Genomic DNA, 25,723 nt, shown 5'->3' on the forward strand with positions numbered 1-25,723 from the left:
ACATCTGATTAAGTTACTCTCATCAAGTCTAAAAACATTTCATCTTAGAATCCCACAATCTGGCCCCAATCTACCCTCAGTTTAACCAAATTGCAAACAGGCATTAAAAATAACCAGGGCATGGATTTTCTTAACATAATTATTATAACTTCAAACTTTTAGTTCATTTACTCTATTGAGAAAAAAGTGATGTGTCATCACAATGGTCATATACCAGTCCTTGAACATCCTTTTTGTCAAAAAATCAACTACTTAAATATAAAACTCTCCAAATCTACAGAACTTTTTGCCATGAATACCTTCCTCCATTGTCTAAAATTTTTTAAAAATCTGTTGCAGTAAGAAAAATACCTACCAATATCATTACAAGACTTAATCCGAATATTGTCTCTATCCTTCCCTTCAGTTATCCCATGAAAAATATTACTAAATAACGGAAGCTCTATCTACCTCTACTCTTGATTGTGAAGGAAAACTGACCAGTTAACAAAATCACGAAATATTAAACTTTTCACCTTTCATATATCTTAATTAAATGGATTCTAAATGCTAAATTGTAATCTGTGTACAACTGAATTTATAGCAAAATCAAAGTGACTCTTTTTGCATTAAAATGTTGAAATAGAAAGAGAAACAAACCTAGAAAGATATGAGAGTTTTACAAATTATTGCTAGGTTTAAAACCAATATTTTAAGCTAGGAATGGTGTCACAGGCCTGAATACTACCCCTCAGGGATGAAGCAGAATTGCCATGAGTTCAAGGCCAGTTACTGGGCTACATAGTAAATTCAAGGTCAGTCCAAATTACACAGCAAGATCCTATCTCAAAACACCAATAATGAAACCTCAAAAACCCCTATTTCTTCAGTTAAATCCTCCCATTTAAAGAGCAATTACCATGGGTAGAAAAATCCTTCAAATACAAAGAAAATCATACCTTTTAAATGAAAAGGACTTAGCTTAGTTTGGAAGTCTTAAAACTTTTTGTGGAAATAAATCACTTCCCCAAAACACCAAAAGTATATATTGTCATGTTTTTTCAAGTAGCACATTCTGATAAACAAGTAACCTTTTCTTGATAACTTAATTTCACCATTATAATAGTTATTATAATAGTAATAACCTCAAGTGCTCCCTAAGGAAGTCAGTTTGCACTGACTTAAGAATCTTCCACATTATGGTGATATACTAACTAGTTTTTCTATTAGCGTGTTATGGATGGAAACAAATGCTTAGGTTTTCTCTACTTTCTAGACGCTGTATCAATTCTCTTTGCCATTTCTGTATTTGTACCTTTCACATATCTATATCCCTTACTTAATTCTTGTGAAAATAACTCCTATTTAGTATATTGTTGATACAGTATCCTAACACACAGCAACTCATTTAATTCTTACAATAACCTTGTGATTCAGGAGTTATTATCACTATTTTGCAGATGAGAAAATGAAGTCAGAAAGATTGAGTAATTTCTCTAAGATCATATAAATAGTAAATAGTGAAAGTAACCCCCCATTGTCAATCATCTTTCATCATCAAATTAAGCCTGTTAAAATACATTAAGTCAAAGTGTTGCTTACAAAGGAAAAAAAGATATTTGTTTATAAACTTTAAGCTTCTCTGGATAATCACAACATGCATATACACACACATATACTAACTAATTATAACACAGTTTGCTTCTTTCTTGGCAGTTAAAGCTGGGGGAGATTACCTCTAGTTAAATTAGATATTACCACATGTTTACTTCTAGTCTCAAAAACTATACAACAATAACCAAAAGCTTAAAACATACTAGTAGTTAAAATGTACAAATATATCAAAGTTGCCATTTTAAGGAAAAAAGGTGGTGATGGGATGTAGCTCAGTGTTAAAGTACTTGCAAAGCATTTGTAAGACACTGGGGTTAATTCCCACTACCCAAAAACATCAATATAAAAAAAGGTACTTTTCTGCAGATTTGAAGACGAAATAGACTAAACAATAGCTGCAGTACGTCATGGACTTCTTTTACTTTCCCCTCAACTGCCTCCATCTAGCAAACGAGTCAATAGAGGATTTATAACCTATCAAACAGTACTCACTAAGTATTTCTCTCCCATTAATTCAGACCCTTACCAGAATCATACAAACTATAAGTTTGTAACAGTACTGTTGACATTTTGAGTCAGAAAATCCTCCCTTGTGTGTGGGTGGAGTATGTCCTGTACATTGTATGTTATTTCCCAACATCCCTGGCTAGATGCCAACAGCACTCCCCATTTAGTTGTGACAATCAAAAATGTCTCCAGACACTGTCAAAGGTCCCTGGGAAGGCAAAATCATACACTGTTTTAGACGTTTGGGCCATGGATCTTTGAAAAAGGAAAACTCTAGTCTTTGTTAATAATAATTTTGGTCCTAAAATTTGGATATTTAAAAATATAATGGTAGTAATACAAGAAGATATGTTTGCCACACTTCTGGTTAAAGCATTTTTTTAGATGACTTTACAACATGCATACTTTCAGTCACCTACTTGTCTTCAAAGCAGAAGAAATGCTACTTAACAGCTCTGCTAACAAAAGGCCTGCTATGAGGAGTTATAAAAAGTACAGTGAATCTTTAAATTTTAAAAAATCATTACAGTAAAACTTATACTCCTCAAAATACTCTTTCCCTTCAAACACACTTATATCCCATCATTTTCACTTTCTTTTTTAAACTTATGTGAAAATAAAATAAATTTCATGACAAAATAATGAGAATAAGAATAGTTAATATACTGTGTATCATCTTCAAAGTAGTTACTCAGTATGAGACATAGAAAAACTTTCTACAAAAGAAGCAAATAGCACAAAATTCTTTTCAATAAACTAAGAGAAATAACTAGTATAAACAAAATGAATTAGTGTATATATTAAAATGCTTTTGAAATAGTGGAGTAAATAATTTAGGGAATTATTTGAACTCTCCTCCCTACTTTTATTTATCTTTTATTTTGCTCGTGTGTGTGTGTGTGTGTATAATTTATAGATACTGGTTATCTTATATAAGAGAAAATATGCAATATTGAAGTTTGTACATCTGACTTAGTTCACTTAACATAATATTCTCAAGTTGTATCCATTTACCTATGAATGCCTCGAGTTTACCTTTACTATTCTTATCACTTGGGAAGTAGCTCTGGAAATCCTCTTGTGAGTGCGTTAGTTGCACTATCATGGCTGCCTGGATGTTCTAAAATTCAAATGTTTACCTTTCATGGTCATTTTGACTTTGGGAAAAGAGCCAGAAATCATAAGATGCCTGATTCAGTGAATAAGGTAGATGAGGGCACATCGTAATGTTCTACAAGTATGCCTTTCTATTGTACTTGCCAGTACCACTCACTGTTTTTGGGCTCAACCATATTTTTGATGCCACCTTGTAAACACACTCATGAAAAAAGACTTCTCTAAAGAAGATGACAAAAAAGACAGACTAGGTGGTGTTCGATGCTGGGGGTAGGGGGTTGAGGGGAATTAATGGCAATGTGCATTTTACTGTAATAAAGGTTTAAACATTCACCATATATTTTAATCACACCTATACAGACACATACAGAATCCAAACATCAAAACTAGCCAACACTTTCCCCATTCCCTCCTGCTTGTTTCACATGCTTGTCTCACTGTGGTTTTTAACCTATGCATCCTGGAAATACAAGCTTCTACCGTTCAAATTTCTTCATCTGGTTCCTCCTATTTGTAAGGCAAGCAGAAATAAGCTGATGCAAAAGCTTTTCCAACCTAATATTCTGATAGTCAATAGTAAAAATACTTCTCCCATTTTTACTTATAGACCCCAGATGACCAAACTACTTCTTGAGGTCACTGAAGACATTCAGACCACCATTTTTCTTTCTTCAAACTTTGCATTTACGCTAATACAATCAAATAGTATTACAGTTGTTTCCAATATACCTTTCAATACCAATGATCCTTTACTCCCTAATCCAAACAAAATATTTTAAACATGTAAATTGATGTTAAAGGACTAAGTTTTTAAAAAGCCTTGAGAAGTCATTTTATGAGAGGCCCATATTAGGAAAATATTGGGATAGAAAGCAGGGTAGTGGCTACCTAAAACTGGGAATGGGTGAGGGAAAATGGGGAGTAACTGCTGATGAGTTCGAGGGTTTTTTTTTTTTTTGATGAAGACAATGAAATATTTGAAAATTAGATTATAGTAATGGTCATACACCCTCGTTAACATACTAAAAACCAATGAATTGCACACTGAGTGTACTTTATATTAATTATAACTCAATAAAGCTAATTTTTAAAAGCTAAGAGCAGGAAAATGGAATTTTGATCAACATTACTAGAGTGTGATTAAGGACAAATTCTTCAATTTGCAGTTTCATGGGTTATGTAAGATTTGATTACAATTCTGACATAGTAACTTAATTATTTTATCCAGAAAGTAATGTTAAAACTTTTCCAAAAAACACACGTGCAAACTTAATCATCTTTTCCTGGCAAACTCTGGATAATTTTACCAGTCATACTTTAGAAAACCACTTCAGAAAGCCAAATGCTGTAGCAACAATATCTCCACAAGAACAAAATATACGAATATCAATAACAAAATATGAAGTCTTTACAGTTCAATTGAGAAGACACTGATATTGTAAAAATTCTAAAGTTTAAAACATGATTTAAGAATAGCCAAATCACGAAGTTGCAAATATCTACCAAACCACAACTAAAATTACACATATGAATCACATTTACCCAAACCATCATGAATAATAATGATCACTATAAACCATCCATACCCCTTTCTTAGAAATCAAACTCTGTAATACAAAAACAGTGAAACATTTCATCTGTTCCATCATAACAGCTTAGAAATCATTTAGGTTCTCAGGATACTTTTCCAATTAGAACTTCCCATCAGACTTACAAAAGTGAATCTATATCAAAATATGCACCTTAAGTTATCATAGTAATATATTGCTCTCTTTCGACAAACAATTCATCATGATGTTACCTTCCCCCACGAATATTTACTGTTAAGACTGTCCTGGGTTTGATAAGTCAGAAATACAGCCAATTAGAAACATTCCCAACAATTTAATATTTTGAAAGAGCAGCCTCTTTCAAAGATTAAAAAATAAAAAAGCTAGTTAAAGAGGATTTTTTAAAAAAACTATTTTTTTTTACAACTAAAACTCTAAAAATTACCATCCTAAATTTAACACATGCACATACCAACGAGCTAAATATATTGGTCAGAAAAAAGTTCCCCAACAACGACGAGAGAGCAAGGATGGCCTTGCCTTTGAACCTAAGCGGGGACAGATGGAAACACAGCTGAAGAAAATTAATCACTGAACAAATTATTGCGAAGTAAATTGCCAAACTGCAGCACACACACACACACACACACGAGAGGGTTAATTATTCCCGTAGGTTCCAAAGTAGGGCAAGGGCCCGGCTACAAGAGGAGAGGGAAAGTTTGGGGTCTCCGCCTAGGAGGAGTGACGGAAGTTCCAGAGCTGAAATCGCAGAGGGGGCGAAAAGGGCTAGAGTGGCGTCGGCAGCGGCTGACGGCAGGAGGGAGAACAGCTGCCAGCCGCGACACCCAGAGTGACAAGGAAGAGAAGCTGGGAGAGAGGAACGGGAGCTTCGGGGCGGTCGCTCCAGACCGAAACTCGATCGGCTGGAGGTCGCGGAGAGGACCCGGGGGATGGGGTCTCCGTCCCTCCCCGAGGGAGGTCGAGATGAGGGGGCCGCGCGCGCAGGGGCAGCCACGTTGGCCCGACACCTACCTGCGGGTCCGGGCAGCCGCCCAGAGCGAGGCCTAGTGCATCGCCGCCGCCTCCAGCCCTCGGTGTGGCGCCGAGCCTGCTGCTCCGCGGCCACAGCCGCCCCGAGGCCGGCCTGGCCCGAGCCCGGCTTCCCGCCTCCGCCCCGCGCCGGCCGGCCCGTCGGCCAGGGGAGCACAGGGCCGCCCTCTGGAGCCCAGCTCTGCTCCGGGGTGAGAGGCGGCCGCGGCGGCTCCCTCACGTCTCTCCCGGGTGTCCTGTCAGCCAGCAGTTTCCCCCGGGTCCGCAGCGCCGCCTCCGCCGCTGCTGCCACCGCCTCTCCCACATCCCCAGCCTCCAGGGGAGCCGCCGCCGCCGCGCCGCGACCACTGTCCCTAGCGTTTCGGCTCCCTGCTCCCCTGCTTCCCCACACCCCGCTGGCCAGGCCCGGGCTGGGGCCGGGGAGACCGCACCGAGGCCGCCGCGAGGCCTCCGCAGCCCCCAGCCCACAATCCACCGCGCGGCTCCGCCGGGGCGGGAGGGCCGCGGCCCGGGCCCGGGGGGAGCGCGGCCGCCTCGGGAGCGGGACCTCGGCGGGGTTGCCTCGCGCTGCAGTTGCAGCCGGAGTTCCCCGGGCCGGGGAGCACCCGCGCGGCTCCCCCGCGCCTCCTGTAATAGTCCTACAGGCAAAGACACAAATCTCTCCGAGCGCCGCCGTCCCCCACGACCCTCCCCCACCCCAGTTGTCAGCGGCGCCGGCTGCTGTCTTCCGCCTTCCGCTGGTGTGGGGCGCGATGCATCCTCCAACCTAGCCCCGTCCCACCCCGGACACCACCAGACTCCAAACGTCCCCAAGTCACCCCAACACCTTTTAAAGCAGATTATTGCCCCAAGATTCCACCTCTCCTTTCACCCCCTCAAAGTAACGCTGTTTGGTTTGCCAATTAAAGCACTTCAAAGGTGAGGTCACCCTCACCCACCCCAAAGATAAGCCGCTGGACTCTGAAAACCCTGTATTGGCTCCTGAAACCTTGTCTAGTCTTTCCAAATTCCAGGCCTTCCTCCTGGGACCCTTCCCTGACGCTGAAAACAAGTTATCCCTGCTAAAGAATGAGATTCTTGAAGCATGTGTGTTTATTATTAATAAACTTTCTAATTGTGATTCTTAACAATAGTCCAATTCAGCCTGGTTTCAGAGTTTGCAATCTTAACACTAATAAAACACGATTCATAAGAAAGCAATGTCTTAGAATTTTTTTCAAAGGTTCCCAATCACTTGAGTGCTTATATCTCAATTTTAGGATTTTTATTCCATTTGTGTTTGCCTAAAAATAAATGTCAAGCATTTATAAGGTATTCAGTATGTTTTAACAAATCAAAAATGAAAAATCAAAGAAAAAAAACAAAAACTAGACAATGCGGGAAAACTTTAAGTTTCACTTTCAAAACCTCACTTTGAAAAACTGCAAAAATAACTCTGTGAAAGAATTGACCCATAAAAGAGGTAAAGTTAGCACAAAGGAAAGATAAAGAGGAAAACAACAAAATGGTTGAGAAGACATCATTCATGATTTTTTTAAGTATAATTCTATACAATTCTGTAAAAATTCCAAACATGTAATAAATTTAACTATAAAACAACAAGTCAGACATGGTGGTGTGCACCTGTAATTCCAGCTACTACACAGATTGAGGCAGAAACATTGCAAATTTGAGGCCAGCTGGGACAATTTAGTAAGAATCTGTCTCAAAATAGAAAGATCATTGAACATTATGACGCATGCCTATAATCCTAGCACTCATAGGCTGAGATAAGAAGATCATTGTAAATTTGAGGCCAGCCTGAGCTACAAAGTGAGTGCAAGGCCAACGTGAACTGCATAAGGAGAACTTGTCTCAAGTAAATAAGTAAATAAATACTCAGTGGTAAAGAGCTTGTCTAATAATTGAACAAGATCCCACAGGTAAATAAGACAACAAACCAAACAAAAAATAATATCCGTATATCTCCCATCTATTATAAAATTAAATTAATTTACACAGAAGTGGACTGGAATGGTAGTTACCAGGGAGTAGGGAATAGAAGATGGCAAACAGGGAGGTGGTCAAAGCCATACTTTCCTGGCAAGCTTGAGGTCTTGAGTTGGATCCTCTGGTACCAAAAAAAAAAAAAAAAAAAAAAAAAAAAAAAAAAGCACACTTTCAGTTAGTAAGAAGGAATAAATACATCTCAGTGGTCTGTTACTATAATTAATAATATTTCAAAATTTCTGAAAGGGTAGATTTTATTCTCATCATTAAAAAATAGTGATGGGTTTGTTAGTCAATTTGATTTAATTACCCCACACTCTGTATGTATGTCTGAAGAGCACATTGTAACCCATACATTTATAGAATTGTCAATGAAATGTTTTTAAAAATTAAAAACAAATGAATTTATGGTTTTGAAAAGATTAGCCAAATTTTGTCTAAGGTCTAAGAGAAATATAGTTTCACTTTATGCCTAGATTTGGTTATACATTATACTAAGAAATGGATTTAGCAGTGTCCTATATTTCGAAATTACATCAGGAAGTCAACAACAGTTCAAAAGCGGCCCTAATCCTGAGTCTGGCCTTTAAAAAAAAGTACTCCACTTTGTTCAAAAAAGATTCCAATTTGTTCTAGTTTGCACATGGATTAATTTGTGGCCACTAGAGCAAGACCAGCTGGGTTGCTTCCTCTTTATCCACCTGTTGATAACATACCATAAGAAGAAAATATACACTAAGGATTGTGCTTAGTTCTTTCAGGAACAGCCACAGTGTGTACTCTTCCTCTTCCGTAGAACAATTCATAATCGTGAATCTAAAGAGAAAAGTAAATGCTGATCAGGTTTAAAAATAAAAGAGAAAAAAGAAATTAGACAATTTCATTCAAAGGCAAAAAAAAAAATTCACATCACTAGGTTCACTTGCTATCTCTTGAATCATTCTGAATCATTTAAATATTTTAAAAAGCCAAATTACAAATAGATGTGTATAGATATATTATTAGTGCTCTTTTCCAGAAATCACAAATGACAGAAAATTTAAAAAACTTGATAGAAGATTCTGTCATTGACCTCAAAAGAGCAAATATTAAGAAAATACTTAACAGTTCTTGGTACATTTACTATGTATTCATGGGTAGGTATGATAGTGCATGCCTATAATTCCAGAATTCTGGGAAGCTAAGGCAGAAAGGTTATGAATTTGAGTTGAAGCTGGGCAACTTAGTGACTTTGCAATCCCCACTCTGAAAAAAAAAATGAAAAAAGGAGCTGGGACGTAGCACAGTACAAAGGCCCTGGATTCAGTCCCCAGTTCCACACTACCATACACACACATACACACACATAAAAGGAAAGAAACTATACATTCATGTGTCAATATAAATATAGGGGTGAAGGGGGATGCTGGTATAAAAAATAAATAGGAAAATTTTTTGCAATTCAGAAAGATAAGCACATTAACCCCTCTTTTTTTCATAATAGCAAACTTAAATCTATCAAATGGAAATTCTTTCAAGTTCTCTAACCTACTTTTCAGATAAGTATAATTAGCTTGTGTGTTCAGTATAAATAAAGTATCCTTGGCAAGCAAAACTACATGTACTCATAAATTGAAAGAATTATGCTTGTAGCTATTTCATCAAGGTTTGGCTTTTTGATCCAATGTCTTGAATTATTTTCTCTATCTTACTGGGCCTACTTTTAAATGTTACAATGTTTAAACGTTATAATTTACAGTGTATGACTGTAACCTGAAACTATTTTGATGTTTCCTCATATTCAATGTAGAAAAACTTTCCAGTTGATGTAGAATATGATGCAAGATGTTAAAACTAAGTGTGAGTATAGGCACCTCTAAGAATTGTGTAGTATTTCGCTTGATAACAATGCATTTAATAATTACAAGTTTTCAACATATCATCTGTTGATTTCTTCTGTATCAGCTGCTTGATTACTTTGTAAGCAAGTATTTAACTATGTTAAATTTCTTTGTTACCATTCTCTTTGACACTAATATTCAAAATTTCCATTATAATTATCGTAATAATAGCAGACACCATTTAATAAGAATTTAGCGCATTCCACTAAGGAAAATAGAGAAAACCAACATGGTATAGTACTAGAATTTAGTGCATTTCACTAAGGGAAATAGGGAAAACCAAGGTAGTATAGTACTCCAGTTTTGAAACAGAAAAGAAGGCCCAATGCTTGGAATGGTACTTTTATTACATGGCTGCCCCAAATGGCTTAAGCCAACTCAGTTGAAGCAGGCACTCATCGCTACTCCGTGAGATATTTCCTTAGAACAGTAGCAGAGTTTAGTCCTGACTTAGCCCAGATGACTCTGCGCTGTGGCCTCTCTGGATGATTCTACCTTTCTGCAACCCTCATCTTTCAGGCTCACGTGGAAGTGCCCCCCACTCCCCCATCAATGACCAAACAGAAAATCTGTTGTGCTTATGCCATCCTCTTCTGGCAGTATATTTTTACTATTCCTGATTTTTGTCTCTAGTCCAGCAAGCTGAGCTGATACACTAGGAGCTGGTGACATCAAAGGCCTCTGGCTCTGAAACCTACTAGGTTCTAGGGCTGGCAACATTGAAGCACAGCACATACGACAGAGGACGTAGAGAGCAATGAAAAATATCTAAGAGCTTCCATCTCTGGTGACTAAAAGAGTTCCTATGATAACTGCTGGCTCCAAATAACAAGGAGGGCCACTAACACTGAAAAAAAGCTTAGAGTTGCTTGCATTCAAAGCCTACGACTTTTAACACTGAAAGAGCTATGCTTTGCCAGTTTGTGACTTCTATATAAATTGAGCGAGAACCCTCAGCTGATAAGTTACATCTTAGAAGCTAATAGAAGGACCTTCCCTTAAAGGGCCTTGAAGAATAAGGTGACAACAGTAGTGATTGTCTATGAGCTCAAGTACCAGCCCATATTTGTTTTTCATCTTCCATGTAGCTAAAGACCCACACTAACCAGTGACAATTTTCTATGTTTGTATAAATTACCACTAAGTCAGCAATTTAAAACAGCACATTTACTACATCATAGTTTCTGTAAATTAGAAGTCTGGGCATAACTTAGCCCAGTGATGCCGAAGCTACAGCACATGTGCTGCAGCAGGGTATTTGTAAAACTGAAAACTAAAAGGTTTGTCATTACCGCCTTAGCTCGTCTTCTGTTTAAAGTCTATAATCAAAGCATCAGTCAGGCTATGTTCTCATTGGAAAGCTTCAGCAGAATCTCTTTCAAGGTCACTCCTGTTATTGGCAGAACTCATTTTCTTAAAGTCGCAGGACTGAAATCTCTGACTTCATGCTTCCTGGAGGTTTCCCTTATCCTGGAGGTTACCCTTAGCTCCCAGAGGGTCTGGCAGGACCTTGCCCTGTGCGTCTTCCCGATACAGCTACTTCCTTTGACAAACCAATGAGGAGTGGCTCTACCTTCTCTAAATGAAGTTACTAGCCAGACAGACTGATATCGTTTTACCTTTGCCATAGTCTGCCCTTCAGAAGCAGGTCACATGTTTTAAGGAGTGTGTTTGAACACAGGAAGTTGCAATCATGGGAGGCTACGCCTCAATTCTGTATACTACTTGGAGTGATTAGTATAACAGGTTTTCGAGTCTGGCTACGTTTGTGTTTCCTACTCAGTTTTAACACGTTAGCTATGTGACTTTGATCTTGGTCTCTAACCTTTAGCTTCTTCATCTGCAAATAGGGATAATAAACACTTTATTTTTCTCTCACATAAGATAAAACTAAGAATTATTTTAAAGATAAAATTCATATTTTAACAGGCCATTCAAAACCAACTCTGGCCAGGGATTTAGCTAAGTGGCATAAATGCCTGCCTTGCAAGCATGTAGTTGTGGGTTCAATCCCCAGTACCAAAACAAAACAAAACAAAACCAACTCTGATATCAGTACCTTTAAAAATAGGAATGGTAGTATTGCAAATATCATCTCCAACTAGAGCTTGGCAAAATTAATAAAGTGATAAATCCACATTAGAAGGATAATTATTAAATAAAGACTCTTTGAGAGTATAGAGAATGTTGCTGAGTTTGATTTTATTCCTTCTTTCTTAATCATACACAGTATGTATAGGCTACAGAAGGACATGCGACGGCATGCTCACCATGGGTTCTTTGTTTGCATCTTAGCTCTGCTACTTTCTAGCTAATTACCATTAGGCATGTTACTTAGGCTCTTTAAAGCGGAGTTCCATATGGAAATAATGATAGTACCTAACTTACAGGTTAGCTGCAAGGGTTCCATTTGAAGTTTACTTAAATTAGCATAACTTCGAGCACAGCTCATAGTCATTACTTAAAAATGCTAATGGTCATGATCATTATTATAATCTTCACTACCTCATTATTCTTAGGAAAGCTCTATTAGTGAAACTTACATGAGAAAAACAGGAAGTGGCAAGATATAGCTATGAATGAGGCAGGTGAAATAAGGCATGAGAAGCCAACAAGATCTCAAAAGTCCTCAAAGCCAAAGGGCCACAGGTGATAAATGGTCAGAGGATATGCAAATTGGCAAGTCAGAAACTAGACAAATAGGAATGAAGGGTCAAAGTGAGATCAAGAATTCTTAATCAAACTATCAGAAATGCAGGGTATGACATTGGCAACAGAAGAGCACATGAAACAGGTAGTTACTACCTCAGGCATATAGCCTTTTGTACCCTCCATGCTGGAGCAGGAGTCAGCTGTGGAGCTTATTCAGCCTGGTACTTTGAGTGGAAAGTGTTATTATCAGAAGATGGTGAATAAATTGTTGATGACTGAAGAAGAAATATGGTAATCAAAGATATGGCCCTATCTTGACAAATTTTAAAATATTTAAAAATTGAACCATCGTCAGTCCCATTATCATATTTTTGCTTTACACTTAATAACTTTATATGGCATTTGGTTCTTAACGTTTGTAAATATTGTAAATTGTTAACAGTTTCAAGACAGGATTTTCTGTTATTGAGGCTACATTAGTTCTTTAAAAATTTCCTACAGTATCTGGAAAGTATTCTACATATTGCACTTTTGATAAATACTTATTAAATTAAAAAATGAATCTGAATTACTCCCCTTACCAAATGAGAGCCAGGGATATGGCTCAGCAGTACAGCATCTGCCTGGCAAGCATGAGGTCCTGAGTTTGATTTCTGATACCTTCCCCCCTAAAAATATGGCAAATGGTACTTGGCATACTGAGTATTAATAATTAACGAAATTGATGGATGACCTTAAAATCTTTTTTTTTTTTTTTTTTAGGCAGGATCTCGATATGTAGTCCTGGTTGGTCTTGAACTCACTATGTAGTCCATGCTGACCTTTAACTCATAGTAATTCTCCTGCCTCAACTACCCCCGAGTGCTGGGATTACAGATGTGCACCACTACTCCCAGCACTGAAATCATTCTTGACTCTCATTTAACACATCTAAAGTATCAGCAGGTCTTTCAAAATATATCTAAACACTTTTTACCATTCATGTTGTGTTCACCCTGGTTCAAGTCATCTTTCCTGAAGTGCCCAAATGCAGCTGCGGGGGTATACTGTGCTGCACATTACAGAAAGCACCACTCACACAGCAGCTGCAGGGTGAATGATACTTTATGGAGTTGTATAGTGCAATGATTCCATTTGTCTGGAATATATCAAAGGCCTCCTAGCTCATCTTTCTGTTTCTGCCTTTGTCACCTACCAATCTACTGTCAACACAATCATCAGCTTTATCCTGTGAAAACGTAAGTCACATCATAACATTTTGTTGCTTAAAATCCTTCAAAAGCTCCCATCTCATTTAGAGTGGAAGATAACCTTGCAAGTTCCAGAGATCTCATCTAATTCTTACCTCTCAGACTTCATCCACTCCTTTTTCTTTATTTCTCTTTCTGCTTTAGTCACATTGGGCTCTGGGTTTTTTTTTTTTTTTTTTTACTTTAATTAAAAGAGAATAAAACAAAACAGAACAAAGCAAATCAAAACAAAACAATACAAGCAACACAGGATTTCAAAACAAGACAACAGGAAATCAGCAGTGGCTACCATAATGTCTGTTGTTTTCTTAGAAATAGTTGTCTGCATCTTTACACACCATGAAGTCAAACAAAACAAAATAGTATAAAATAAATCAAAACAGAAGAATGGAGGCATCATAAGCCTTCAAAACAAGACAATAGGAAAATCAACAATTGATATCACAATGTCCCTTGTTCTCTTTGAAATAGCTGTTTATACTTTCACACATATTGAAATCAAATAATAGAAAACAAACTAAAACCAATCAAAACAAAAAAATCAAAGCATTATTGGACTTCAAAATAAGACGATAGAAAATCAGCAATGGCTACCATAATGTCTTGTTTTCTTCAAAGTAGCTGTTCATGCATTCACACATACTACTATCAATTGTTATAAATTCTTTAGAAGTTCTAGGCATGTATAGGCCTATACATGTACAACTATCCTTTCTGTACTAGAGGGGGAAACAAAACAAAACAAAAAATAAGAAAAAGAAGAAAAGAAACAAATAGATAACAATAACAAACAGCCCAAAACTGTTGGTGGCAGTGTAGACTGGTGCAGCCACTGTGGAAATCAGTCTGGAGGGTCCTCAAAAAGCTGGGATTGGAGGTCCCATTTGATCCACCTATTCCACTTCTGGCATATTCCCAGCAGAAATGAAAATATAGTGATATATAGGCACCCATGTTTATAGCAGCACAATTTGAAAAAGCCAAATCTAGGAAACAACCAAAATGCCCATCAACTGAGAAATGGATAAAAATGATGTGATATTTTTATACAATGGAGTACCACTCACCTATAAAGAATGATCACATTGAGGCTTTTATAGGTAAATGGGTGTGACTTGAGCCCATATTCATAAGTGGAATAAATCAAACACATGTGTGTATATACCGTATTGTCTTCTTAGTGTAAGAAACTGAAAGAGAAATAAGATACAAAATCTACAGTGAACATTGTGAAAGGGTAAGAAACTGCTTAAAGGGGAAAAAATAACTCAGATAAGGAAATAGAGAAAAGAAGGAAAGGGAAAGAAAAAAGACATAAATTCGTATATATACACTTAAGATAGCTAAGATGATTATACTATTAATTCTATCAGTTCTTGAAACAAAACAGTTAACATCCACAGGATTAGAGATCAATTTTGCATTTTTATATCTGGTAATCTGAGTAACTCTTTTGAAGATAACTATGCAAAATAGCAACCTTAGTTATGCTCCATCACCTGGTTTTGAAGGCACATTGGGCTCTTCACTCTTCCTGGAACGTGCGAGGCATGAGAGTATTTTCAAATGCTGTTTCCCCTGCCTGCCTGGACTACCTCCCGATAGCTGCATGGCCAGCTCCCTTAACTCCCTCGGATCTTTATTTGAATTTCACCTTCTTAGAGAAACATCCTTTGACATCCATATTTTTCATTCCAACACTATATGGTTCTCTCCTTTTTCCTTAGTTTTTATTTTTATCTAGCCCACTATATTTTACCTACTTATCTTCTGCCTTGTCCCAAATGAATATATGCTTCCTTAGGGTGGTGGGGGGGGGAGGTTATATCTGTTATGTTCTTTACTTTATCCCCAAAATCTAGAATAGTGCTTGGTAGAAAGTAAGCACTCATTAAAAACTTGTTGAAATAATGAATGAATAATAAAAACAATTGGGGCCTTGTAATTGACTTTTTTGCATATACTAAGCAGAATAAATAATTTAAGCAGAATGAGGGAGTAGTTTAAAGTGGGCATTGTGGCACGTGCCTGTAATCTCAGCACTTTGGGTGGCTGAGGCAGAAAGATTGCAAGTTTGAACTCAACATGGGCGACTAACGGATTTAGCAAGAATTTGTCTCAACATTAAAAAATAAAGTAAAAAAATAAAAAGAACTTGTTTGGGATGTAGCTCAGTGGGAGGATCCTGGGTTCAATCTAGTATCTGCCTGCCAAAAACATTCTTCAGGAAAAGAAAAATTTTGTTAAAATTTTTTCTAGGAAACTCATGGACAATTTAGAAGTCATGCATTCAGAAAAATAAAAATTATTCTTCACCTCTTAGGAGATTTCCACAGTAACCACTTTATACATCAACTGGGTATGTGACGTAATATCAGCCATTATTCACAAATAAATTCATAAGCAATAAAATACACATTTTATACCAGTATATAATATTTTTAAAGGCAAGAAAACCAAGTAGTTCAGAAATATCTTATAAGGAAAATAAACAAAGATAAAATTACTGAGTATCATGAAATCAAGACGACTTCACAACCAGAATCCAAAATAAAATCTTAATATAACAATGGATTGTAATTACATAGCAACTTTCCCTGATTATCTAAGCGCAATATAAAGATCATTGAATTCTTTTTTTTTTTGGTACCAGGGATCGAACTCATGACCTCGTGCCTCAGGCAGATGCTTATGCCACTGAGCTAAATCCTCAGCCCAAGATCATTGAATTCTATGCCACCAATCATTTTGGTTCTCATTCTAACAGAGAATAAAATATCTGTTTTCTAGCCTTAATCATTTTTATTTCTATGAACTTCTGAGCTTTAATAAAAAGTTTTCAATCAGAATTTGATTTGTTTAGAAGTTTTACTGCCGAAACTCTAAATTTAGTTTTTGTTTTCTGTTTTATTTTTGAGACAGTGTGTCTCTATGTAGTTCAAGCTGGTCTTGAGCTCCCTATGTCACTCAGGCTGGCGCTGAACTCTTGGCTTTCTTTCTGCCTCAGTCTCCCCAGTGCTGACATTAAAGGTATGTGCCATCACACCGCCATAAATCTATATTTAGAACCACATGTTCCCCCTTCCATACTTTCACTTATTAACTTTTAAGGTTTTGTGTAAAATAGAAATAACAAAATCAAAAGAAGAAAAATAACAAAATAATTTTGTTGTTGTTGTTTTTTGGGGGATGGAATTTTGCTTGCTTGTTTTTGAGGCAGTCCTGCTATGTAATTCAGGCTGGTCTTAAACTTACTGTGTAGCCCAAGCTAGTCTTGAGTAGTGATGATCCTCATGCTTCAGCCTCCTAAATGCTGGGATTACAGGTATGTTCCACAGTGCCCAGTTTAAATCAGACTTTTGAAACCAGAGAGGACTGTTCTTTGAAAGGCATGGAAATGGAGGTTCAAAATGGTGAGATTTCTAATCAGAAGCCAGGTTTAAAGACTTTTGATACTGTGCTCTGTGTTCTACGCTATGCTTAAGGAATGCTACATCAATAAATGATTTTTTAAAAAAAGGAATTTGGTAAATGTCTTGGCTACTTTTCTGTTGTTGCTGAGACAAAATACTCAACACCCAAAGTTAAAGGAGGAAAAGTTTATGGAAGCTCACATTTTGTAGAGGTTTCAATTCATAGTTGGCTGGCTCTACGGCAGGGTGGCGTGGCAGAGGAGAAATAGTTCACGGCAGGCAGAAAGCAAAAAGGCAGAAAGCAGAGAAGTAGTGAACGGCAGGCCAGCACAGCAGCCCTCTTTCTCTCCTTACATTCAAGCCAGGACCTCACTGGCACCAGGTGGGTCTATTATCCACACCTAGAACTATGCCAAATCATTCAGTGGATTAATTTAGTAATCATGTACCTTCGATCTTATCATCACAAATTCTAGATCCAGCCACCTCCAAAAAGCCCCACTTATGATTACATGTGGTTGCGGGGGGGGGGTGTCTAGACATAAGTCATAACATAACGTAACAATAACAAGGTAAAGTTTTATATTCAGTGAAATTACCTATTATTGGAATCTAAAAATTATCAGGGTCCTTCCCAGACTTCCAGGGAAAACTTAGGGCTTTCACTAAAATATGAAACATGAACCATTCTGTTACTTGTAAAAAAAATCTTACAGGGAAGATTTTGCTTAACAGCAAGTATTTAAAACTTAGTACATTGTGATGCAGATTAATCTTATTATTTTGAGTACTCCTTACCAGTTCTTTATTTCAAGTGACACTTCTTATATTTAGTTGCAAGTATTTTTTAAGAAAATGTTTAACTTTAGTGTATTCTTCCTTTATAAATATGCAAAAGCCTATTTCTATTTTTCTAAGTTTATCCTAACTTATTCTTCAGATTAGTATGGTAGCAAAAGAAATGGTAAATGAGCATAAAAGACACATTTACAAAGCTTTAAGTATTTCTGGATCTATTACAATTTGGAAGTCAGACTACTAACAGTTTTTTTCCCACAAGTCTTTACAATAAACATGCATCAAATCAGTTAGCAAACAAAAAGCTTGTATAAATGGCTTTGTCTTTATGATTAAACCAATTCACTGAGTCAGCCAATGAGAGCTGCTTCAATTCCAGGCGGTCAGCACATCTATTTGGAATGGCATTTCACAGGAAAATTGCTCTCCTTTCTGCCTGTCTGATTCCTTACTGCCCTCCTGAAATACCTATGTTTTACTTCTTTATGCTGGACATTACCTCAATTATTAACTACTTGCCCTTAGAATATAATTAACTTTTGTCAAAACTGTATATCCTCCTAGTGGTGGAACCAGTATTCTGACTCTCAATCTTTGATTATAATTTTTAAAAATATGAAAAAATACTCCTATACCAATATTCCATAACCCCCTGATATACATCCTCATTCTTAGACATCCAGATATCCAATGAATATTTATCAAGGACTTTCTGGGTCCTATACACTAACAATAAGCAAGAGTGATGCAATCATGCTCTGATGGAACTCCCAATCTGAAGTGAAAAGACAGACATTAAACAATTACAGAGGGGGCTGGGGATTTAGCTCAGCAGCATAAGCACCTGCCTTGCAAGCAGGCGGTTGTGAGTTCGATCCCCGGTACCGATAAAAATGAAAAAGACAAAAAAAAAAAAAAAAAATTACCGAAATTGTTTGAGAACAATTGAGAATTTATGTCATGGAGAAGTAAAGGAAGCAATAAAAGCTCATAAAAGTAAATGCAATTTCACATAGATGATTAGAGAATTCTTGCCCAAAGAAGCAGCATTTAAGCTAAAAAAAGAATAATTAGTCCGGGAAGGTGACTAGCAGGGGTGGCGTGATCCAGTTAAGGGAAGTAGTCCACAGAAAAGGGTTCAGGGGCAGGAAGGAAGGAGATAAGCAAAAACTGCCACCATGCAATGAGACAAGTAGGCCAAAGTCAGACAATAGTGGAGTTTGAATTTTATTGTAAATTATATTAGAGGGCTTTGGGAAAAATGATGCAAATTTGTTTTTAAAAGATGAAGTGGGACACCCTGTGAAGAATGAATTACTGGAGGTAACCAAAAGAGAGTGGGTACCAGCAGTTAAAAGGGAATCCAAAACTGGGCTTAATAGCCCTTGTCTATAATCCCAGCACTGGGGAGGCTGAGGCAGGAGAATCTTGGTGAGTTCAAGGCCAGCCTCGACTACACAGTAAGTTCAAGGCAGCCTGTACTATACTACAAGACCCTGTTTCAAAGCAAAGGGGCAGAGGACTGTAACTAGCAGTCCATTTGTGAAGTGACAGTGCTAGGATAAAAACTAAGTGCATTAGACAGAAATCTCAGTCAGCTCGGGCATCAGAACGAAGTACCACAGACCAAGTGGCTTACACAATACAAATGAATTGTTCACAGCTCTGGAGGCCTGAGGTCTGACACCAGTGTACCAGTCCAGTCAGGTTTCTGTGATGGCTGTCTCCCCAGCTTGTAGATGACCACCTTTTCCCCTGTGTCTTCACACAGTAGAAAGAGGATGAGCTCTGGTCTCCTTCTCTTCTTCCTTTTCCTTCTCCTTCTCTCCTTCTCCCTCTCCCTTTCGCTCTCACACTAGTTCTCTCCCTCTTCCTCTTTCATTTTTTCTCCCTCTCTCTTTCCTTCTCGTTCTTCCCTTCCCTCTCCCTCTTCCCTTTCTTCCTCTTCCTCTTCTGCTTCTGCTTCCTCCTCCTTCTCTTCCTTCTTATTCTCCTCTGGACACCAATTTGTAGATGATGCATGCCAGTGATATTCCTTTGACTTGGATGGTTAGCATATCCCTCTGATATGCTTTGATATAGTAGCTATTTTAATATAGTAGCTAATTTATATTGAAAATGTTTGAAAAACAGCAGAAATGCTCTTCTAAAAAAAGGACTTCAGTGAGTAGAAAGATTGATTTAGTCAGGACTGGTGATGCACTCCTGTAATCCCAATCCTCAGGAGGCTGAGGCAGGAGGATTGCTGTGAGCTTGAGGCCAACCCAGGCTACATAGTGAATACAAGGCCAGCCTGAACTACAGAGTGAGACCCTCCTTGTCTCAAAAAAAAAATACTGATTTCCCTCAAATATTTGTCTGTTAATATTATTCTGTAAATCATGAGATCCAATATTCTTTAAAACTCTTGATTGAACATTAACAAAAATATCTCACTTAGAAAAAAAGAAGAAAAAGAGAGGACTGTTATAGGGAATGATTTAGGTTAGGATTAGATTCAGAGGCACAAATGATGAAGCAGGAAAAAGTCTTCTCCCATCTCTCAACTTTGCTGTCATTCACATAAATACATAAATATGTATTGAAAAATTGTTATGCCTTATTCCTTATTTTAAGCACTGGAGACACGATGAAATGAAAAATAAGCAGGCTCACTATCAATGCTTGCTTTCAGCATTGTTCTAGTGGTTCTGGTCAGTACAATAGGGTAAGAAAAATAAGTTTTAAAGATAGAAGAATTGGAAAGAAATAAAACTGATTGCCTTTAGATAGTGTAAATGTATATTTTTAAAATTCCAGTGGTTCTATGGCTATTGTACTAGAATTAATAATAAAAGAGAGGCTGAAGAGAGGGTTCATATGGTCAAAGCACAATATACTTATGTATGGTCAAACTCATGTGCAGTCAAATCCATTCATGTTCAATGCACATGTACTAATAATTATAACTTAAACAGTGATACCAATGAAGTTGCTGGATACAAAGTATGGTGAACTATTCTAATGTGTCTCCCAAGATTCTAGTCCTCTGGTTCACACCCTATATAATTGGCTTCCTTTCAGTGTGGATAGACTCATGAATATGACAAGATTTCACCCCAATGATTAGGTTTTGGGAGATAGTAAAGGTGAAGGAATTTTGTAAATACAGTTAAGGAACCTGATCAACTGAGCTTGAGTCAGTGCAAATGGAGATCAACCCGATGGCCCTTACTGTGAACCCTTTCATAAGAGCGTTGGAAGATCTATTCGAAGCAGGAGAACCCTTTCCTGTTAACCTTGAAGAAGCAAAGTGCTGCATTGTAGAGAAGGCCTCATGACAGGAAACTGCAGTGGCCTCTAAGAGCTGACAGTGCCTGCTAGATGACAGCCAGAGGGAGAGAAGGACTTCAGTACTACAAGGCACTGAATTAAACCAATAACGGAATTGAAAGAGGACCCTGATTCCCTGGCTCACATCTTGACTTCAGTCCAGTGAGACATAGAACAAATATCTGACACAAGTTGTCTAGACCCCACTTGCTGACTCGTGGAAACTGTGAGATCATAAATTGTGTATTTTAAGACTTTGAGTTTGTTACAACTTGTTATACAGCAGTAGAAAACTCATATATGAGACCAATTCACAAAAATTTATTTACTTACTAGTAACAAACAAAAAAAAATCTCTAAACTTAAAGCTGTGATTTGCAACTACACAAAAAATATGATACTTTGAATAAATTTAATGAAGAGTACAAGAAAATTATAGAACTTTATTGACAAAGACTGAAAATAATCTAAATAAATGGAAACATATGCCATGCTCATGCATTGAAAGGTTCAGTGTTATAAATATGTCCACCTCCCCAAATTAATCTATAGAGTCAATGAAATTTCAAGGAAAATCCCATTTGATTTATTTGTGAAAGATAGCAACCTGAATTTAAAACATATAAAAATGAATAGGGCTAAGAACAGCCAAAACTTAGGCCAGGGATTTAGCTCAGCTGCATATGTGCCTGCCTGGCAAGCACAAAGTCATGAACTTGATCTCTGGTACAAAAAAAAAAAAAGCAAAACATTCTTAAAACGAACAAAGTGAGAAGACTTAGTCTACTTGCTACAAATTCTATTATAAATCTAAAGTGTAATGGCATGGCATGGTGGCACACAACTATAATTCCAGCATTCAGAAAGCTGAGGCAAGAGGATGGCCACAAGTTTGAAGCCAGCCTATGCTCCGTAGTGAGTTCAAAGTCACCCTGTATTACATAGCAAGATTCTGTTTCAAAAAATTAAAGTATTGTATATTACTGCAGTAAAGTTTTTAATAGGAAGATAGACAAATAGATGCATCAAAGACAATAAAGATCCTGAAACCATGAATATATTATAAACTCTTGATTTATGAAAAATATGACACTGCAAAGCAATAAGAAAGAACAGTCTTTTCAAATAGATACTCCTCAGTCAACGGATAGCCACACAGACAAAAAATCCTCATATTCTACTTTTTATGCTACACAAAAATTAATTCCATATGGATTATAGCTCTAAATGTTTAAGAGAATGGATGATAACATAGACAATATTTTACACTAGGACACAAAATTAACCACCATCAGAGAAACTTTGGGTATGTGTGAATACATAAAAACTCATTGTGGGCTGGGGATTTAGCTCAGTGGTATAAGCACCTGCCTGGCAAGCACAAGGTCTTGAGTTCAATACCCGCACTCCCAAAACAAACAAACAAAAAACATAAAAATTACTCATTTTATAGCAGCATTAAGAGAACGAAAAGGTAATCCACAGAGAAGGGTAAGAAATTTGGAATACACACAGTTAAAAAGGGCTTCTATCTGGCATATTTTTAAAGATAAAAATTTAAACTAGGCACAATGACACAGGTCTATAATCCCAGTCACTCAGGAGGCTGAGCCAGGAGGATGAAAGGTTTGAAACCAGCCTGGGCAATTTAGTGAGCCCCTGTCTTAAAGAAAAGAGGAGGAAAGAGAGGAAAAGGCTGTAGCCAGGGCTTGGGCTCCCTGGGTTCAGTCCCCAGTATCATCATCACCAAAAGAAAAAGTAAACATAAAAAGAAAATGATAGGCTCCGCTCACATGGGACTCTGCCAGACTTAATGTGGTGCCTGCCCAACATGGCACTAGGCCCTAGCATGACAGTGTGTCACTCCAATACTAACTTACGTGTTCTTCCAAGCCCCAAATAAACTTCCTGTTCTCTTTGCATGAGTGGCAAAGATCCTCCAGTCCTCTCCAGAAACCACAATCCAGTCTCTAATCCTAGCCCAACTCCATAAAAAACATTCCCCAGCTTCCCATTAGAGGGTCCTCACTGTCTCCAGAAGGGCTCCTGAGCTTCTCATCTCTGTCTCTCTACTGCACTAAAAACCTAACAGGAAGAGCAATAATCTATATCACGTCTACACCTAAAACACAGATAAAGCTGAATGTTGCCTAAGATGTCGAGTAACAGGTATACAATAAGGAAGAGACTAAATTGGTACAACCACATTGGAATAATTTGGCAACATCTTCCAAAGCTGAACCCACAGACACGTCAGTTCTACACTTAGAAATACTACACCAATAGAAATACTTGTGCACTATTGCAATAAGATTGAGTGACAGAAGCTCGACACACACTATAAATTCAAAAACTATCAAGACTATAGTCTCCTCATCCCCACTGAAAAAAGGGAATGGGGAGTAATGTCCCATTTTCTTTTTCTTTTTGATTTTTTTCAAAGACAGGTTTTACTGTGTAGTGCAGATTGCTAGCATACAACTATATCAGCCTCCTGAAGTGTTGTATTTCTTGATCTGGATAAAAGTATAAGGTGTATTTACTTAGTAATAATTTTTGACCCAAACATCTGTTTTGTGCCTTTCCCCTCTCTGTATGTGAGTAATGTATCAATTTTTTAAAAAGATTTAAAAATAAACCAAGTTTTGTTCCTTCGTGGGCTGCATATTCTACTGTGGGAATTGCTACTCCCTCTATCTTGGCTAGCTTTGGTCTCAGATGGGAAATTGGCCAGCAGCAGCTCCAAGTCCACAGCCTCCCATGTTGCTCACACCTGCAAAAGGGAAGGCACACTTATATCGTAAGCTCAGCAAAAATTCCACATTGCCTCTCCTGGCTCTGACTGGGTCATACATTCACCCCCAAACTAGTTACTAGAGCCGACGGGAGGTGCTAACTGGCCAGGCCCAAGTCACAGCCAATTTCTGAAGTCAAATCAAAACGGATCATCATCTATACAAGAATACAGGAGAATGAGAAAAGATGTGCTTCTCCAGAAATGAAATGAAACTGTGGTCCTGTTTCAGAAGAGGAAATAAATGTGGGCTGAGCACTCAACAAACATCTGTGAGAAATCTGACTTGCTACTTTCGGATTAGCAAACTTCCCTTTAATCCCTTTCATTTTGCCATACTACGACTCTCGGATTTGCTTGCTTATCTTGTTGATTGCTCTCCTGGTGCAAATGGACTCTTCTTCCCTTTGGTTAGCTGAGAAATAGAGTTTAAGATGTTGGTTTCTCTAGAAACTACAAGGCTAAGAAGAATCAGACTTAGGAGGTTAAATTCTATTTGTATTCTTTTCAAGTGTCTCGGTGACTACCTCCTTTTATAACTTTTCTTTTTAGCCACTCCTCCCTTATCTGACTTAGTGAGCTCCTCTGACACTGTATTACAATTTTCTGTTTATTTAGCTGTCTTCATTGTGAATTCCTTGGTTCATGGATTCCTTGAAAGCAGACCTTCTGTAACACGGATACAAATCTGGGAGTTTGAGATACACGGTGATGGACCAATAAATGTTTTCTGAATGAGTGCTTCATATGTGAGTCACATTTAATCCTGATAACAGACCCCTGAGATAGACTGGATCAACCTGAGACTCACAGAGACAAGGTAAGGCAAGCAACTTCCAAAAACACACAGTGAGTGGAATCAGGACCTGAGCTCAAATCTATCTAATGCCAAAACCTGAACTTTGGACCACTGCCTTGCCTAAAAGCCTCCTTTACTTGGAAAAAGTTCAGAGTCTGGCTTAGATGTTCTAATTGGGTATCTTTCTGCCAGTGCTCACTTGTATACAGTTTTCTTCACAGCCCTTAAATACAGTTGGCCTTTTCCCTTGCCTCTTTACAGTTTACTCTATTAAAATCATATCCCTTTTTCAATCTCAGATATTATCTCTTTTTATCAAACATTTTCTTATTTAATATCCAGACATGAATCATCCTCCTCTGACTTGTGTTATTTCTTGACTCATGGACATATGTCATGACTACTAGCTATGATATACCAGTCGTGTTCAAGCTACTAGTTGACCTCTTAGTTTCTGTATTAAGCCACTAGACCATGTCTTGTCTTCTCCATGAGTAGTTGTATGATGATTTGCCCATGATTGGCTTTTAAGAAACATTTGTTAAATGAACTAATGGTGATGTCTTTTTGGTATGCCTATTGCCTAGAGCCAAGGAACTATGTAAATCATTGTTAGATTTGCCCTCCTTCTTTGAATCCCATAGGTTCTGCTTTCTTTTAATATCTAAAGGAAACTTACACATTCAGAACCACTGACTTCTTAAGTTGGCAAATTTAAGTAGAGAGGCTATTTTGACAGCTATTAGTAAAGTGTTTTCACAAATAGTTGGGAGATAAAGCTTTGTGATTTTTTGTTTGCTTAGTAGAACTAATAAGTAGGCAAGAAAATAGAAATGTAAGATAATTTATTCCAGATGTTTCTAGAGCTGAGGTTGTTTGTTCTGCTGATAGTAAAACTCCAAATTAACCAGAACCTGATTAACTGCCATTAATAAGCACTTCCAATTACATACACATGTAAATAGAGAAGACAGAAAAACAGAGACAGAGGGAGGGGGTGAAGTCAAGAAGGAGAGAGAA

The 25,723-nt window shown here is 37.7% G+C and overlaps 1 protein-coding gene and 1 long non-coding RNA gene across 7 annotated transcripts in view; both read right to left on the bottom strand.

Annotated features, from left to right (window-relative positions):
* Vps54 (VPS54 subunit of GARP complex) overlaps window positions 1-5,939 on the bottom strand; it is a 109,915-nt gene extending 103,976 nt beyond the window's left edge. For all 6 annotated transcript variants that reach the window (XR_010040580.1, XR_010040581.1, XM_063229509.1 and 3 more), the window contains exon 1: window positions 5,799-5,939. The gene's annotated coding sequence lies outside the window, so the exon portion shown is untranslated. The remainder of the gene's footprint in view (window positions 1-5,798) is intronic.
* Window positions 5,940-7,197: 1,258 nt separating this feature from the next.
* On the bottom strand, window positions 7,198-11,243 carry LOC134471280 (uncharacterized). Its single transcript, XR_010040582.1, has 3 exons — window positions 10,978-11,243; window positions 8,522-8,621; window positions 7,198-7,926 (listed from the first exon to the last, which is right to left on the bottom strand). It is a non-coding gene; the product is annotated as an uncharacterized LOC134471280 (long non-coding RNA).
* Between the last annotated feature and the right edge of the window lie 14,480 nt (window positions 11,244-25,723).

The sequence above is a fragment of the Cavia porcellus genome, unplaced genomic scaffold (assembly GCF_034190915.1).
Source record: "Cavia porcellus strain 051 isolate PalLab524CR breed Dunkin Hartley unplaced genomic scaffold, mCavPor4.1 scaffold_18, whole genome shotgun sequence".
NCBI classification, from domain to species: Eukaryota; Metazoa; Chordata; class Mammalia; order Rodentia; family Caviidae; genus Cavia; species Cavia porcellus.